General features: G+C 32.9%; 1 long non-coding RNA gene across 8 annotated transcripts; it reads right to left on the bottom strand.

Annotated features, from left to right (window-relative positions):
• Window positions 1-6169: 6169 nt before the first annotated feature.
• On the bottom strand, window positions 6170-12156 carry LOC130960991 (uncharacterized). 8 transcript variants are annotated; one of them, XR_009079327.1, is made up of 11 exons: window positions 11854-12156; window positions 11449-11549; window positions 10510-10911; window positions 10055-10349; window positions 9486-9740; window positions 9036-9344; window positions 8694-8857; window positions 8481-8562; window positions 7918-8127; window positions 7621-7748; window positions 6170-6569 (listed from the first exon to the last, which is right to left on the bottom strand). It is a non-coding gene; the product is annotated as an uncharacterized LOC130960991 (long non-coding RNA). The 8 variants fall into 8 exon arrangements; XR_009079322.1 differs by having other exon boundaries at window positions 7918-8130; XR_009079325.1 differs by having other exon boundaries at window positions 7918-8177.
• Between the last annotated feature and the right edge of the window lie 2047 nt (window positions 12157-14203).

A 14203-nucleotide genomic window follows, 5' to 3' on the forward strand; every position in this document is an offset into this window, starting at 1 on the left:
ATTTGAATTTGGAAAGAATCATCTAGTTAATGAACCAAATTAGAAAGGAAAACATATATCGCAGGAAACGTTACCTGAAAATGTTAAAAATAGGCAAGTGAATCATACACATGAGGAATAGGTCCAAGTTACTAAGGGAAAAGACAAGAAAATAGTTGAACAAGGAGATGAAGGTTTGAGGTTTGGATTAAAATCTAATAAGCCCAATGTAAAGAAAGGCTTCCATTTTCAATGTAGTTCCAAAAATAAGCATGTTTCATTTAGCAATGGGTTAAAACATGGGAATAAAGCCTCAAGAGTGCTAAGAAAGGGAGGTGTGTCTAATATAAATGGAGGAAATATACAACATGACAAGAGGAGCTCTAGTGTGAAGACACCAGCCTTTGCAATAAGGAGGAAATGTGGACGGTCCAATTCTTTTCAAAATTCTCCCATTGATATTAGACTAAGCACTAATGTGGGAGATGAAATGGAGGCCTCTGATAAACCACTATTTCATGGTTTATATTGTATTTAATTAAGTGGTTTTATCAAGCTTTTCACCCACTTATTCATATGATTTGCATGATTTTACAATTTCTTCCTAGTTTAGTTCTATGATTGAAAACATGCTTCTTTGGTCTTAATTTAGCTAATCTTAATCCTCTCTTATTACCATTCGATGCCTCGATCTGTGTGTTAAGTGTTTCAGGCTTCATAGGGCAGGAATGACTTAGAGAATGAAGAGGAAACGTGCAAAAATGGAAGGAGCACAAGGAATTGAGGAGATGACCAACGAGAAGTCACGCGGTCGCATGGCTCACGCGACCGCGCGAAATGGAAGAAATCAGAGTGACGCATTCGCATGCCTGACGCGACCGCGCAGATTGGAAGCTGCACGAACGACGCGAATGCGTAGACGACGCGCACGCGTGGTACGAAAAACGCTGAGTGACGCGATCGCGTGGACGACGCGGCCGCGTGACGTGCACGATCTGCAGAATTACAGAAGTCACTGGCAGAGATTCTGGGCCACATTTTAACCCAGTTTTTGGCCCATAAATACAGATTAAAGTCAGGAAACATGCAGAGATTCGGGGGATGACTTCAGATTCATTCATACATAGCTTGAGGATTAGATGTAGTTTTTAGGGAGAGAGGTTCTCTCCTCTCTCTTAGGATTATGATTAGGATTTTTAGAAATTAGGAATATTTCTTCAAACCACAGGTTCAATGTTCCTTTAATTTATTTTCTACTTTTATTTATTACTTTAGTTGATTACTTGATGTTGCCAATTTCGTTTATGGAATTCTATGTTCAATCTAATTTTCTATTTAATATAATTTGAAGTATTTCAGACCCAGAATTCTTTTGCTCTATTTATGATTTATTTTCCCCTTTTGGCTTTGGTTAATTAATTAGAGACTCTTGAGTTATCAAACTCATCGTGATTCATAATTGTTATTTTCGCTAATCGAATTGCATTCCAATAACTCTAGTCTTTCCTTAGGAATTGACTAGGACCTGAGGATCAAATTGATTAGTCCACTTGACCTTCCTTTATTTAGTAAAGGTTAACTAAGTGGGAGTAAAAACATAATTCTCATCACCATCGATAAGGATAACTCGGATATGACTTCTAATTTTCATACCTTGCCAAGAGTTTTATTAGTTATTAATTTATTAAATCTTGCAATCTAATTCTTCTGCTCAAAAACCCTTTTCAAAACCCAAAACACTATTTTCCATAACCAATAATAAAATACACCTCCCTGCAATTCCTTGAGAAGACGACCCGAGGTTTGAATACTTCGGTTAATTATTTTTATTGGGTTTGTTACTTGTGACAACCAAATGTTTGTACGAAGGGATTTTCTATTGGTTTAGAATCTATACTTACAACGTGACTATATTTTTATAAAATTCTTTACTAGCAAAAAATCCTAACGTCAGCCTCCCAGTAGCAAAGGGAGGCGTTGCCATCTTTCTAATAGTAATTTTTTGGTAATTCCAAGCTGTGTTATTGGTATACTTTATCCTTAACTTTTATTTATTTTATGGATGGTTATAATTTTAAGATTTTGGCTTGGAATAGAAGAGGAACCTCTAATAAGATAGCTCAAGTTCACTGCAAAGAACTTATTCAAAAATATCAGCCTTCTTTTTTTTCTGTTGGAAACCCATATTGCTTTTGACAGAATGAAAATGTTTTGGAGTGGTTTAGGTTACTCAGTTGTCGCCATTTCTAAAGGGCAAGATCAGCGAGGTGGTATATGGTATTTATCTGTTGTTTCTATTAATCATTGCAAGGTGGTTAGTGTTATGAAACTGTGTGTTATTGTAGAGATATTTATGAGTAGTAAGTCATCGGTGTGTAATGCAATTTATGGAAGTCCTAATATGAGGGTTAAACAAGAATTATGGCATCATCTGATAGAGTTGGCAGAGTAAACAAATCATACAAATGCACATGATGCATGTCTACCCTATGGCCGATGATATCATCTGTCGGTTATCCAGCCAAATATTCAATCATCCATCGCGCGGCTGGGTCAAAGAAATCTCAAATCTCAACCAGAAACCAGTGGGGCGAGTCACTATGTTTGTCCAGGGAGACTAAGATCAATCATAAATACCAACCTGAAGCAAGTAGGGCGAACCAAACCTTTGTATTTACCCAGGAAGCTTAAACTATATCATCTCGGAGCAAGTGGGGCGAACCACACCCTTGCATCTATCCGGAGAGCCTCAACTAACCAACCTGGAGCAAGTGGAGCAAACCACAATGCTTGCGTCTACCCAAGAGAAACGTTCTCATATGTCCAGGAGGAACAAAAGAGGGGATCCTAACCGGCCACTATTTCGTTGGAGGCGATTTTACAATACCAGGAGAAACAAAGAAGGGGATCATCACCTTCGACTATCTCACTAGGGTCGCACTTTCGAGAAAGAGTGCTCGAGATAAAGCGATCACATTTGTAATCAAATCACATCCAATATTATATTTATAATTAACATATAGTTCTTCAAACTTATCTCCACTAATACTCTGATATCTTCTCTTTAATCAACTCAAAACGCTTTGCAAAACTACTCTAGTTAACCTACCCACAGTACTCTGTAATCATAAGTCTCTGGCTCTAAATACAAAATAGAAACTACCTCTTTTATTTTACTAGTACACTCTCGCTCACCTCAAAAACCTAAACACTTGCTAGGGATTCTCAAATGGTAGTTACAGAGGTTTGGAAAGACAGAAGAATGGTTTAAAACTTGAAAATATACTTTTGGCAAAATGGGTTGTCATGCGTACGCATGCCTCATACGTACGCATGAGCATGAAAATTTTCAAAGTTGCATACGTAACCACCCCATGCGTACGCAAGTGTGTTTAACACAAAGAAGTTCTCACGTACGCATGCGTGTGTCTGTATACGCATGATGGGAAAATGCTCAAGTCGTGTACGCATGCACTGCCTATGTACGCAACAGTGCTGGGAAGAGCCCAACCCTCGTGTGCGCATAGGGTCTTCCGCGTACACATGCATCAAAATTTCAGCAAAAGCTGTTAAGTTGCAGGAATCAGTTTTACACACCCAACTTTGAACACGCATAACCTTTTCGTTAAAAAATTATTTTTGATCTGTTCTTCAAACGTTACGAACTTCACGGACCCAGTTTTCTTTTAAAATAAGTTTTACCAAATTTGGGGATCCGGAAGTCAAGTTATAACCCACCAAAATTGGTAAAAAATCAGCTTTTGCCAAGAAAACACTAAACCTCTAAATTTCCAAAGTCCTCAATTTAAAATCAAAATTCTAATGACCAAAACAGCACCAAATATGTTCAAATAATAATCATACACTCTTCATTCACTTCACCACATGCTAACATCCAAAACCTTCAAATCTAATTCAACAATTTCATTCATAAGTTCTCACCAAATCCAACATCAGTCATTAACATTTCACATTAGATACACATACCATCTCTACTTAAACAAACCAACCAATTTATGTCAATTCATCACCAACCACACCACAATTACCTCAACATATAAATTTATCAATACCACTCAATAATATCCAACTACAATTCACATCAAACTCAACATATATTTCCTATATCCACTAAACATCCACCATTCACATAATTCAACTTATCCTACGGTCAACTAGTCTAAGTTTTCTCGTAACGTTATATATTAACTACAAGAAATCAAAATCATACCTTGGCCAATTCCTTCCTAAGCCAAAAACACCGAACCTTAAGTGTCAAAGACTCCAAATCAATCCCAATAAATTTCAACCACTCAAAGCTGAGTTTCAAGCGCTCTAATTCACCGATTCAAAACCAAATTCAACACAATTTTAATCTAATTCATACAATTCATCAAAATTATACCAGGATTCACAAAATTGGATAATCCACAAGGGTTTAGAGTTTTCTTACCTTATCCATTGATGATTGGGGTAAAATCCAACAATTATCCAATGTTAGATTGCTCCTAAAACACCAAAATCATCAAAATCTCTCAATATCAAACCAAAAATGCAAAAAATAAAGGGATGAAAAACTGGGCACGAAAATTTCAGATCCTTACCACTTCGTTTCAGTAGAATTGAAGAGCTCGACAAGACGAACGTGCAGCTACAAACGACTCGTCAATCGAAACTCCAGATTGAAAATTATGAATGATTTAAGGTAATGTATGAATAGTGTATAAGGGTTAGCTCACCTCTTCTTCTCTTCTCTGTGGAACATAACCCATAAGGGAAAAAAGTGGCTGAAATTTTAGATTTTTGTGAGTTATATGAGTTGGGTTTGGGCTCAACATTGTCCTAATTCAACTATTTTAAGCTAAAACTTTTAAAATTAGTATTAAAATTTGTATATTAAATCTTTTTATTCTTCTAAATTATAAAATTTTAATTTTTTAATTTCTATTGAATAACAATTAATCTATTAATTAATTATTTATTAATTTACCGTAAAATACCCTCTTCGCCAAGATTACGATGTTGTTTAAGTTTTAGGGATCTTTTCCTGTATTTTTTTGTTGTTCTTTTTGGTCTTTCCTTTTTTTATGAAATTCATAAAATTTGTATTAATTTGAATTAGATTAGATACTAATTTTTACAAATTATATGAATGGGATAGAATTTTGTATTTATTTTTTAAAAATGAACTAATTATTTTCAAACTGTAAAATATGATAAAATATTATTATTTTATTGATAAATTTAAATTTTATATATAATAGTTTAGTTTATTACACATTTTTATATTTTTAATATATAATTATTATTTATTAAACATTTTATGAGTATAAAATAAAATTCATTTATTTATTTATGTTACCAATTTAAAATTACTTCTATTTTTTAATACAAAATTTTATTTTCTCAAAATCAAATAAATCAAACTAAGTCTGACAACAATAATTTAGATTAAATCAGATTGAAATTAAAAGTAAATCAAACCGATCCAATCTAAATCACAACTAGAAAATGGATTAATACAGACAGATTTACAGACAGATTTAGTTTTTATTATAGATGGATTTTTGGTTACCGACGGATTTTGTCCCTCTGTAAAAGCCCCGTCGAAAATTATTTACCGACGAATTTTTTTCGTCAGAAAATTACCGACGGATTTTTATCAGTTACCGACGGATTTTCTCTCTATAAATTCTCCATCCATTTCTCGAAGCCGACGAACTTTCCGACGAATTTTCCATCTGTAATTACAGACGAATTTTCAGACGAATTTTCTGTCTGTAATTACAGACGGATTTTTTGACGGATTTTTCGTCTGTAATTAGAGACAGATTTTCATATGGATTTTCTGTCTGTAACTACAGATGGATTTTTCGACGAATTTTCCTTCTGTAATTACAGACGGATTTTCCGTCGGTAATTAGAACCTTAGAAAACCATTCTAAACTCTAAATACAGATAGAAAATCTGTCTGTAAATCCATCGGTAAGGTAAAATAATTTTTTTTTTATTTTTCCATTACAAAATAAACTTGTTTTCATACAAAATAAATATAAATTTAATTAATACAAATTAAATACAAATTTTTATCTAATTTGTATTCGAATATTTATAATATTTCAAAAAATAAATAAATTCATCATATTATCAAACTAAAAGAAAAATACTATAAGCAAACAAGTCAATATAATTCAAAACATAAACAAAGTGTATTGATACATCAACTATAATAATAAATAACAACCATACATCAACAAAGTGTATTGAGTAAATTAAAAGTTGTTAATGGACATCCGAAAGGCTCTAAATAATTTTCCTCATACTAGTAAATTAAAAGAACTATGTTGCAAGCAATTCCCTATTCAATTTCCTAACTCATTTGAACAATTTTCGCTGCTCTAATAATTAACTTGTAACAGAGGATTCATTAGATGAAGTTGGTGAAGGAAGTCCTGTGTTAATTCCACTTATCTCATCTGCAAAATTCACTTCACTTGCTCTTTCTGTTGCTACTGCTTCTTCTTCATCATCCCAACTTTCTTCACACGATCTCTAAAGACCAGATCATTCATGTGCTGAAATAGTGGTACCTGAAAAAATTAAAATAATTAGATGTTGACCAATTTTTTTATCAGCAAACCAATGGAAGCATTCAATTTTGGCTGATCAGCAAACCAATTTTGGCAATAGCTTTCTGAACCTGCTCTGAGCGGTTAAGGTACAGTTCATAATTTGGTGAGAATTTGGACCATGCTAAAAGTTACCACTCAAGCTGGTGTTATATTGTGTTGTGCATGTCTAAACTTTAGTATTCATGTGCAGTAATATACAAATAAATAAATAATACTGTGATATATTGTGTTGTGCATGTCTCTAATATATATTATGAAGTTCTGTTCATGGTGGGTCAGAAAGAGGGTCAGAAATTCACATGCCATTGTGAAGAGTAGATAACCAAGGAACATAATAAATGAAGGCAGAGACATCTCTGAATCAAATCAAACCAAAGCATACATATACATAGCCAGAAAAATAGCATAATAGAACAAAAGAAATAGCCGCTTCTGTTGAGAATACTTGAGAGTATATTACTACTATTACTACTATAGAGCATTAACTTGTTGATAGTTAATTGCTGCAATTTGTTATGGCTAGATCTATGTGAGGTAACAGAGAGAATAGAATAGAGCATGTTATGTGTGTTATTGGTTGCATGGACCACAGAATATTATGATGAAAGAGTGTACCTTTTTTTTTTTATCTTGTGTAACCTTAACAAATTTGTAGAGTTTGATCATTTTATTTTTTGTGCTAAATAGTAAATAGTATTAACTACTATATCTTCTCTCTTCCTCGATTATTTTCTGATAGTTAATTAATGTGATGGAAGAAGATGCACATGATATATATGAATTTCTTATGTCCACAATTTTATCCTTATAACCCTACATGATTTTTATACATTCTATAATAACAACCCAGAAACTGTTAAATGTATCATTTAACAACAATATATTTCCATCACAACTAAATACTAGTTAAGTCTAACAATAAAGTGACAAAATATGAATGGGAAATTAAGTTAAGCGACCTTGATAGGAGAATCATTGACATAAACATATAATATATACAGTAGCTTACTGGTCTGAGAATGATATCAAGTTCATGCTCTTTCCCATCCCGCAAAACTCTGACTATTGCGTTTTTATTTGGCAGCTTCATAGACACCAAGTAATCAAATGTTATCCGCTCTCTATTTCAGAAAGGAACTGCAGCATATATGTAATCTTCTGGCTATTAACTTGTTTCATAATCACAAGGCATAAAGCAAAGACCGTAATCATATGAAGGAGTAATTTTGCATGTTTATCCTGCTCAAAGGTTATCCACAGTGAACATTGCTTGAATACAAATCCAGAAGAAAAGAATATAGCACACCTGTACCATCATTTGCTATAGGCACTTCATCAAATGAAAGTATAATATCATCTTTCTTCAGAACATTGTGTGCATCTGAAAGTGGGTTAATTTTGCTTACTAGCACCCCTGTCATGTCAGGTTGCATGCCAAAATGGTTTCTAAGGTGAACATTCTCAGTTGGCTGGCACGACAAACCCAGAGAGCAAAATCCAGTATACTTTCCTTTTTCTTCTACACCATATATAAAATGCTTTATTACAGGTACAGGTATAATGTAACTGAAACATCCAATATGAAAAGGAAAGTAGTCTAGTATGAAACATTTATGTTTGATCAGGCAAACAAATATATACTGCTCCATGATAATTTAAAGATTATGCACTTTATCATGTAATTTCCAGTGAAATCTATTATCTGTTATTCTTCACATATAATTTTCACTCATTCTATTTTTCTTGTCATGGCTTCCTTTTCAGCACTAGCATACATGGAAATCATAAAACAACTGCCATAATAGGAGATTCATGAATTTGCTGTTTTGAAAACCATATTAATTAAGTCGAAGAAAATGAAAAGCATACCCTATATTCTCAGCTCCTGAAAGATTTTGGAATGCTACTCCAGCAACCTTATTGCCCATAATTGCTGGGCCACCACTGTTCCCTGGACTTAGCAGTCTAACTATCATTTATATTTATTTCTAAATATTCATTAAAATAATTATCCATGCTTAATTTCACTGAATTCAATGTAACTTTCAAATGATGTATAGTATCCATGCTTAATTTAGATACCTGAACAACTAGGAAAAAGGGAGATTTGACCCCAACACCTCAAGCAAATTATCCAATGCATCATGGAACTCCTTCTCTATAAGCATTTGCTAAAGCATAAATGGCAATTGATTGATCCTCCAAAACAGATACTATATCATTGTTGGCTTTGGAAAAATACTCACCTGTGACATGAAAAATCAGTTTTACATCTTCATATAAATTTTATAAAATATAATTAATAATAAATATTTCAGCTTTTTAAGGGTCAACTACTGTACTATATAAAATAAATTAAGTTATAAATTAAAATCACTTAAAAAAAAACAAGCACATCATAAGCAAAATCTAATTTGAACTTACTGCTATACACATTGATACTGAAGGGACATGGCAGAATATCCTTGCCATCAAAGGAAGCACAAATCTCATAAGTTCCAATATCTTTAGCCATATAGGTACAATTGTATGAACCATCCTTGTTATCCTTAATGTCCAAAGTTTAAAAAAGAGATTTGTTAGCTGAAGTAGTCTCCAACTTCAACCTTGATTGTTATGCAAGAACAGGGTTTGCAAATGAATCCATAAGCTGCACTAGTATTTCATTTTCTGACATCTTTGCCACCTTAGAAGAAAACTTGACCACATTTGATAAGGAACCATTAAATTCACCTGCACCAAAATCAAGCACTATAAAGTAGAAACCATTTCTCTCTACAGAAGCAATTGATTTTTCCTAGCTAAACATTCTTATATGTTAAAGTTGAAATCTTTTCTTTTGATCAAATGCAAAAATGCAAACTAATTCTTTACCTGCTTTTACTTCTTTTCTGAGTGTATGACCCTTATTCAATAAGACATTTCCATAATATACATGTATATTATAAAAACCACTTTTCTCAGGTGTGTAATCTACATGGAAGGCACTCATAGCTATAGAGCTTTCACTCCTGTTAACCATTTTGTCTCTAAATATCTTGCTACTTGTTGCAATCCATAGACACCAAATTGATGCAAAAATATAATTCCTATGAATCTATGCCCTCCCATTCTTGGCCATCTATGTACCTGAAAGTATAGTAAGAAAATCATGATTAGTAGAGATTGATAAACACATTCTACTTTTAAATTTTGGCAAAGGGAAATTAGCCTAACATAACATCCCTCATTCCCTCATTCCCTCCCATTAGGCATTTGATATTTTCTGGAAGTTCTGCATAAGCCAACCAAATAGGAGTAATATTGTATATATTAGTTAAAGCAGAGTTTATGTAATGCAGATTTGATTAGTTCAGTGACTAAACCAAAATGAATAGATCATAAATGAGAGTCAAGATGCAGGTATAAATCATAAAGAAGGTATAACCAAGTCAAGCACCAACTTTGATCAATTCCAGGGTCTGATGGGCTTTTTGAAGCATTAGCCTTTCCATTTGCAACCTTGTCTCCCTTTCTGCCTTTGTTAAATTCACCTTGGAAATGAAAAACAATCAGGAAAAAGAAACTGACTGAGGAGACACAAAAAGAACGAGCAATCTATTTAAATATTATAATCAAAACGTGCCAGAATGTGAAGTCGTGAAAGGATGGAGGCAGTAATAACTTCAGCAATTGCACTCCTAACTTTTCCACCAGATGCTGGCGAACCAGTACTAGTTATTCCGGATTCAAATGGGCCTAAAATATACCAAAAAGGAAAAAAATCAGTAAGATCATAGAAGAACTAATTGTAAACAAGGCGACTCTTCTTCAGTTCAGGCACCGACTGCATCACAGAGGTTTCAACACAGTGTAGTCACCACAGAGAAGTAGCAAGACATTAGGTGTAGTTCCATACCAAGTATTTTCAGACGAAAGCGCTTATATATAGGACTGGAGTGATCAACCTTGAAGCCCATCTCCTCGAACATTCTCAACTAGAGCAGGAGAAAATAAATAAAAATAAATAATGCAGTAGTTCCAATTGGTAGATAAAATACGCAGCTCTTGGAGATGGAGCCCTCGGAGAAGGAGCCCTTGGAGAAGCAGCTCTAGGAGGGACAACAGGGGCTGGTTTTGGTTGCTCCAGAGGCGTTGGAGGCCTTACAGATAGTAATTGTTGCTCTCTTTCGAAGTCGCCAAAAATTTTCTCAATGCTGCATGGCTCTCTGAAGAGGGGGATGAATGAATTGGTCTCTCCATGCCTTAGTTTTCTTAGGCCTTTCTTCTTCTTATCTTTCGAGCTTTTGTTCTCCGAATCCTGTTATATTGGCAAGGTTATCAAACTAGAAAGTTCACCAAATCTCAGATCTTAGATAAACTTCAATCATATGACACAACTCGCGAACTTGTTAATAATCTTGCATGTTGTAAAAAGAGCTTGTTGCAAATTTTGAAGAGTGAAGACAAAGTTCTATGATGATTGATTTCAAACAAAATAAACATTAGTTTGCAGATTTTGCTTCCTTTCCATATAGAAAATGAGCATAAAAACATTAGTATTCTATCTTCTACATTTCAAATTTTCTATTACTGATTATGAAACAACTTAATTGGCATCTATCAGATCCTTTTAGTTTATGACTTTATATAACATAATTATATTCATCTACATTCTTATAGATCAGAATCCCAAAATTTCAAAATATTAAAAACGATTAAGTATTTTAATACTACTACAAGTCTCTATCAGTAACAAGAAAACCAAACCTAACAACAACAAAAAGAAAAATCAAGAACATGCCAAACAGGATCAAGATTTTTCACATCATAAATAAATATAAATAAAATCACTTACATTAGGTACTTGCTTCTCCTTAGAGTGGTGTGTGAAAACCCTCGTTATTGCAAAAAACCAACTACCCTTATTTCCCATATCAGTAGCATTAGTATCTTTTCCTGTAAAGAGTTTATGATTTTAGGAAACTCCAAATATAACATGAATCCAGTGTTGTAAGATCAAAATCACATTCATTTTTATACAATCTTAGATTCTTTTAGAAAAAAGAAAACTATTATCAAATCAAACTATTAAGTATTAGAACCTACTTTATATCTTCATCATAATCGCTGACGTTGAAATTATCATAGAATAGGAAATAGAATCATAGTTAGCAATGGAACATAGGATAATATAATTAGAGTTAGCGATGGTATAGAAAGAAAGAAAACAGCGATGAAAGAGAAAGGAGATTAGGGTTACCTGTACAACCGAGGCAAGATTGAAGAGAGAAACACAGCAACACACGGAAAAGAGCAAGCACTAGTGGTGAGAACGAAGAGAGAAACGCACATTAGGGTTCGAAAGGGAGCGATGCGAGCAAGACCAACCGAAGGGGTGCGACAAAGATGAACCGGGAAGGGGTGCGACGGGATGTGAGCAAAGCCGATGGAAGTTGAGTGCAATAGAGGTTCGGTGAGACGGCGGAGCAAGGCTGATAGCGCCGCCGATGAAGCATTCAGAGGGGATGAGCGTGGAATCGCGTAAGTGGGGTGTGAAATGAAGTGGTATAACGTGATCCTCAGATCTTTATTCTAATATTTTCGACGAAAAATTTTAAATTACAGACGGAAAATCTATCTGTAATAATTTAATAAAAAGCAGTATTTTGTCTATTTAATTACAGACGGATTTTCCGTCTGTAACTATTTCCTACGAAAAAAGATTAATTTTACCGACAGAATTATCGACGGATTCTATTTTCTGTCTGTAATTTTATGCTAATTCTATTTTCTGTCTGAAATTTCGTCTGTATTTTTGTAGAATAAAATCTGTTAGAAATATCCGTCTGTAATAACTAATTTTCTAGTAGTAAATTATATACTTTCGATGAGATTGATTTTCACTTCAAAATCAATCCAAACACCCGGTAAACACCCTATTGTAATATGGTTAGTTATTGGAATGGATTTGTTTTAGAAACTCTTATCATTAATTTTATTTAATCTCTCATCATTTTTATTTTCTTTAATTTTTATCCAATTTTAAAAATTAATATATGTTTTTTCTCTTTCTTCCTGTCTCTGATTTCAGTTGCAGATGGATACCTTTAATAATTGTTATGGAATGAAAGTTCATCATAAGATGTTTGGCTTCGGAATCAATCTTTCTTGATAATATTTTCTGTACAAATTGTTTTGTCATAATTATTTAACTTTAATTATTATATTATTTTTATTAATCGTTTATATTTGTATTTTTATTTCTTATAAAATGTTTTTTGTTTAATTTTTTTATCTTAAAGAAAAAATCGTTTTATTAACTTAAAAAATATTTGTTCAAGTTATAAAATACTTTGTTAAATTTTTTTAATACATGTATTTTTTTCCGATTGTAAATATATGCATAATTTTTTATGTAATTTCAATTTGAAATGAAATTGACGTTTTATAATTTCAGCTTGACATGGAATTATCTATAATTGATAGTTTTTTGACTGAGCATTTAATTCATACATTTGGTTAGTCACCAAAGAAATTCATACATTTAGTCTATATTCTTTTGATTGTTCTATTTTAAACCTATATCAATATTTATTACTAGCTATTACAATCCAAGTATCCATGGAAATGTGTAACCTTCATACGCTCCCGATGCCCCTGCCTCATGTTAGTGTATAAACAAATCCTCAGCTCGTGAGTTGTGTGCCTCACTAACATGATATTTTACATGCTAGCATGACAAAGTGATATTTTTTTCTCAGGTGATAAGAAAATTGCGTGGTATATAGGTCATTGCGTGACACATGGGTTTGCGTTAGCGTAACTATACGTGTAGACATTGTTTGTTAGGTTGTATTTGTTTACAAAAATTTGATACTGAGACAAGAACACAAAAATATAAAATTGTGTTTGACAAAAAAGATATAAATATAAATAATATATCTAGAGATATTAAATTAGTGTATTTTATGTCCATTATGATAGAAAAGATACAGAGACACAAACAAAAGACACAACTTATTTTTTATTTTTTTATTATTGTTGTTAATTTTTCATAATTATATTTTTTATTATTATATTTTTGGTCTCAAATTTTTTCAATGAAAAAAATGAGAATAAATTAGATTTTTATAATTTGTTCTAGTTTATCACCAAATAGAATACAAAGACATAAAATTTTGTGTCTTTGTCCTTTACGTCTTGTTCTCAGTGTCGTCCTATCCTGTTCTCAGAAACAAACACAGTCTTACTGGTGACTGATAAGGTAAGGTGGTGCGAAATTAGATAACCACAAACTAACCGACAAGTGCACCGGGTCGTACCAAGTAATACCTCAGGTGAGTGAAGGTCGATCCCACGAGAATTAATGGACCAAACAACAATGATTGAGTGATTTACATAGTTAGGCAAGCAGAAAATGGTGTTTTCAGGTTTTAGTTGCATTAAACAGTAAATTCAAAGACTTAGAAGCAAGCAGTAAAATTGCTGTGAAGAATATGTGAGAAAACAGTTAAGGTTTCAGAGTTATTTATTTTCCGAATTTTTATTTTTTACCAACTATTTTAATCATACAAGATTCAATTCATGGCAAACTGTAATTGACTAAACCT

The sequence above is a fragment of the Arachis stenosperma genome, chromosome 2 (assembly GCF_014773155.1).
Source record: "Arachis stenosperma cultivar V10309 chromosome 2, arast.V10309.gnm1.PFL2, whole genome shotgun sequence".
NCBI classification, from domain to species: Eukaryota; Viridiplantae; Streptophyta; class Magnoliopsida; order Fabales; family Fabaceae; genus Arachis; species Arachis stenosperma.